We start from the raw sequence: 5046 nt of genomic DNA on the forward strand, positions 1-5046 counted from the left end.
GGCAGGACCCCGGAGCGGGACCGGCCTCAGCCCTCCACACCGTCGGCGGAGCTTCCCCACGGCTCCAACCGCCACCTCCCAGGCCGCCCGTTCAAATCCGGCGCCCCCACCAATCCCGGCGCGGGCGGACCCGCTCACCCCACCCCCTCACGTCTCCGCCAATCAGCGCCGGGCGTTTTATTTAAACGGCCCGAGGGCGCCGGGGCAGGAGAGAGGCGCCACCGCGCGGCGGCCGGGGGAGGGCGCGGCCCCGAGCGGCTCAGGCTTCCCAGCGCCGGGCGGGAAGGGCCGGAGGCGGGGAGGGCTGTGACCGCCTCACGCTCAGCCCGGCCTAGAGCCAGGTGCTTCCAAAGTGAAAATCAAATCCCAGGATTGAGCAAACCTCTGCTAGAAAAAGCTCTTCCCCTGTTAAAAAGTGAAAAACCCAAAGCAGGCGAAGCCAAGTAATTTTCTAAATAAATTTAATTTACAAAATATTATTTGATAATAAGTAGAATGCGACACACACAACCGTGATGAAAAAATTGGCCTCAGCTGTTTATCTTTCAGGAGCTGTAAGCTGAAAGACACAGCACGCTGTGTTTCCATGCTGGTTTACAGAGGGGGCTGCCAGCAGAAGTCGGCGCCAGCACCCCCGCCAGAAATCCTGTGAAGCAAGCAGGGTTAAGACAAAAGAGCTTTACTTTTCCATAACAAAATTACACCTAGGACCGAGTACTTCTACATTCACAGCACACTTCCCAACTTTTCCTTACAGCAAAGAATTTCCCCTAAAAAGACAACTGTACTGAAAGACTTCCATCTAAAATATCAACCTATACAGATCACATTTAAAACACGTTATCTCATATACCAGTGACAAAATATTGAGCTTATCTCACCTTATTCTTTCATATAAAAGGACCAACATTTAAACATTAGCGAAATGGTTATGATGAGGTTAAAAACTTTTAATCCATCAAATCCTTCTGAACTAAAACATTTCTTACGAACCACGACAAAGACCCTTACGGGCTCAGGCAGTGACCTCCCTGCATTATACTCTGCCAGTGTCATTCTCCATCGCATACCCTGAAACGACCAAGTCCCCGTGAGATGATACTGGAGAAGAAGATCATGTGTGACAGCAGTCACAAGGACCCACAGATAAATGCACTCTCTTTCCCTTAAGCTTCCGCCACATGGAGCACATGCATCCTGCATCAGCTATGCACGTATGCTCAATATAGAAAAAACTCTATTTTTAAAAAACTGTTTTCATTTGAGGGGGGAATTCCATTTATCTACAACAGCCTTCTCAGAATTCATTCATAATTCTACATTCATGAACTTCTACACAGAAATTATTTTTCATTTTAAAATTTGAGGGTCATTTATTCCTTAGTGCTCTGTAACACATTCCATGTTTGATCAAGCACGTTAGGAGGCGGATTTCCTTTGAACAACTCTGCAGAGTTCCTGATGCTCTTTCACATTTTTTACCAGGGAAATAACTTAGCTCTTTGACAACACCAAATAAATCCCTTGTCTTTGTGTTCTAGCATGACCCATCTTTAAAAATAACTACCCAAATTACAATCCAGACCAGAGTAGCACTATAAAGGAAACCACAGCCTTACAGAAGATATATCATCACCATTTCGATTACTGATGTTCAGCATAGAAACAATCCATGAGAGCCATACCTCTGTAAGAAAAGTGTCAGTGCTCAAAGAGGAAATTCCATTATAAATAAATAAAATTGAACATAAAATCCACTTAAAGAATTAAAGGCAGTAACCCTGTCAACAACCAGAAATTTGTTCAGCAACAAAGTATAGAATGCAGTGTTTAAATAGATCGAGTGCACTAAGTTCTCAGAACCACACAGCAGTTAGAGTACTAACACAGCCTCCACTCTTCTCCCCAAAGGTCAGCACGTGGAAAAGATGTGCTACTGATCATTCTTTAGATATGAGACCTGTTATTTCTTCTTTGGCAATAAATGGTCAGCTGAGTTGGTGACTGCCAGATAAAATATAGCCTTTATTGTGAAACCACCCTCCATACCAACAGGCCATGCACTCTTAGATGAGTACATACACATATTGAAAGGGTACCAGACACCTACAGAGTTTCACCCCAGAGTTGCAAGGTGCACATCTCTGCCTTCAGCTCCAGCCCTCTTAAGAGGAACTGACCTCCATCAAGCTGAGATCAGCTACTTCCACCCACCAAATGAAGTACCAGTCCATGAAAATTGACTTTGCTCTTATAAATAGATGTAAAGCCATAAGAACTATATAGCTCGTGATATTAAAAAAATAAAAACTATGTATCTAGCATATAAGCTTTCCTATTTTCTTTCACTGTCAACTGGCAATGATCCAGCCTGACCAGCAGGTAAAAACACTAACTAGTCGGGTTATCTGCAAATAAAAGAATGCCAAAGAACCAGTAGGTCATTTTTTCCAGGAATGACTAATAATTCTGGTCACCCAAACAACAAAGATAGTGCTCGTTTTTCTGAAAAACAAGTCTTTTTATGATGTATTTCTTGTTGGGCACCCAAAACCATGAAGCCCTTTGGAAGATACTGACCCATAATGGTTTATGAATAACCAACTGAAGTAGTGAAAAAGCCATTATTCAGAATATATATAAAAGGCACAATCATGAAAGCATTTTAAAAAGGACATTATCAAGTAAGTATGCTCCAAATTCTATTTTACTGTTTTCCTAGAGTGCCTTCCAAACAAACCGGATTCTAAAGGAAAAAATTACTTACCATTTTTAAGCCACTGTTTTGTCAAAATCTTACAATACTTATTTCTACCATAGGACAGAAAAGACAAGAAGTAACAAAGAGTTAGGCTTTTTAGTCCGAGAACTGCACTAACACCGCTGATGTCGGGTTATTTAACGGTACAATTACAAACGCTGAAAATCATGTATCACGTCCACACGCGGCAACACGAATTGGATACATGTATGTCCACTTGAAAACTACACATAAACCAGCAGCTTTCAAGCCATGGAGTGTATAAAGATGACAGAAAGTTTTATTTTGAAAGGAGATGACCGAAGGTGGAGTTAGAAAGCAGGAAGGGTAGTACTTGATAGTGTCCTTTCAGAAGGTGGCATTCAATGGCCTCATTATTGCTGTAGTATTCAGCTTTTTACCAGAGATATTTACAGCATGTCAGTCTGAACATTCCCAGAGCACAGCTCTAAATTTTACTTTAGAGATACAAACATAGAACAGTTAAAACATACGTAGTCCTGTTTTAGAAACTGAACTTTTAAAGTTTAGGACTTCTATTGTGCTTCTTTGGCTAAGTCCTATTTAAATATCGGTAACACTTAGAGAATTCTATAACTGCCACTACTTAACAGCTAACAGAAATCTTTGGTGTGTTTAGGTTAAGAATCCATTAGGGTACAAGCTTCAAAATATGAACATTCAGGCAGCTCTGGACCCTCTCCTGCAACTGCTCAACACTAGAAGTAGATGGGGATTAAAACACTCTACCACCAAAGTATCTGAATAGAATTTAAAATGATCTGTGCCATTTAGTTTATAGAACTGGGATGATAAATGAGCTTTTCACCACAGATCACTTGTACTCAGATCACTGGAAAAATTTAACAGAGAACAACACAAATGCATCCCGTTTCCCACTGTAAAGTTTCTTTAAGATAATAATTTAAAAATAGGGAAAACTGGAGAAAATTTTGCCTTAATATGTAATTCTTGTGAAGATCCTAAACTTACTTCAAATACTTTCTTTGGCATAATAGTCACCAAACACACAGGGAATTTTTAAAGTAGGCTTAAAATAGAAAGCTTGATGACTTCAAATTATACTAGATTTCATGTGAATTAAATCAGACTTGTAGTTCAAAATGGTTCTTTCAGAAAAAACCCTTAAGCGAAGAAAAAGCTAAAAATAATTAAAGACATAAAATACTCTCAAGAGCTTGACTTTTTTTATAAACACATTACAAGAAAAAACAAAACAATTTCATCAACAACTCTGAAGAGATTTGTAATTACTGGTTTGTGGTTTTTTTTAACTAGAGTACTGTTCTGGAAATAATAGCCTTTAAATTTCTTCTCTAGCACAGATAACCTGAAAATGGGCATGCTAGCATGGGACCCTGGGATAACTTATGTTCTAACAAGGATAAACCATGCCAATCCTCTATGACTGTACACAGATTAAAACACTCTTGCAAATGCTCTCATTTTATTCAAAGGTAGAGCAAGGGGCACACTTTAGGAGACAAAAAAAAAAGACTGAAAAAGCAAGAAAAAATATGAATTAAAATTATATAGGTCTAACTGTAGAAAATTAGACAGCACCATTGTCTAGTTCTTAACGCATAATTCAGTATTAGAGATCAAGGAAGAATTAAGAGGTCAAATTTAAGCAGCCTAATTATATTTGTGGATGACCAAACATCCTATTTAGTGTCTTCGTAAAGTAACTGAATCACTTTTCAGAAGAATCTAGTTCCTATATCCATTGCCTGGGCTCCAGAGCCCAGTAGACTTCAAAACCCTCCCAAAGTGCCTGAGGGTTCAAGCAAAATTGTATCTGAATTTCTATGTGAAACATAATTCAAAGTTTGTGTTTCATATCCCTATCTACCCTTACAACTTTGAATGAGTCTGATACAGTCCTTATTCTTCCTGAATGCTTTCTACTATACTTAAAACATTAACTCAAAGTGAGATGCAGAAAGGCAAACATTTTTTTAAAAATTAATAGCCTGATATGCCATTATGTTTTTCAGCCACTATCCTTAAAAGGTATTTCAGAGCATAATTTTTAAAAGACCATCTATAAGATTTTTAAAAACTCTTAAAATCACAAGAAACACTCTTTCAGTATGCATCAAAATGTGCCTAAATGTTCAAATATTATGTAAACAAACCTGTTTTTCCAAAACTATGCAGAAGACTCGTGAGTCCAAATAAAATATAAAATATAAATCTTAGTTGCCATATCAGCCTTCCATTGGCTAATGGCTTAGTAAATTAGGTGGAATGTTATGGTCTGA

Source organism: Gallinula chloropus (assembly GCF_964237585.1).
Source record: "Gallinula chloropus genome assembly, chromosome: 6".
Classification (NCBI taxonomy): Eukaryota; Metazoa; Chordata; class Aves; order Gruiformes; family Rallidae; genus Gallinula; species Gallinula chloropus.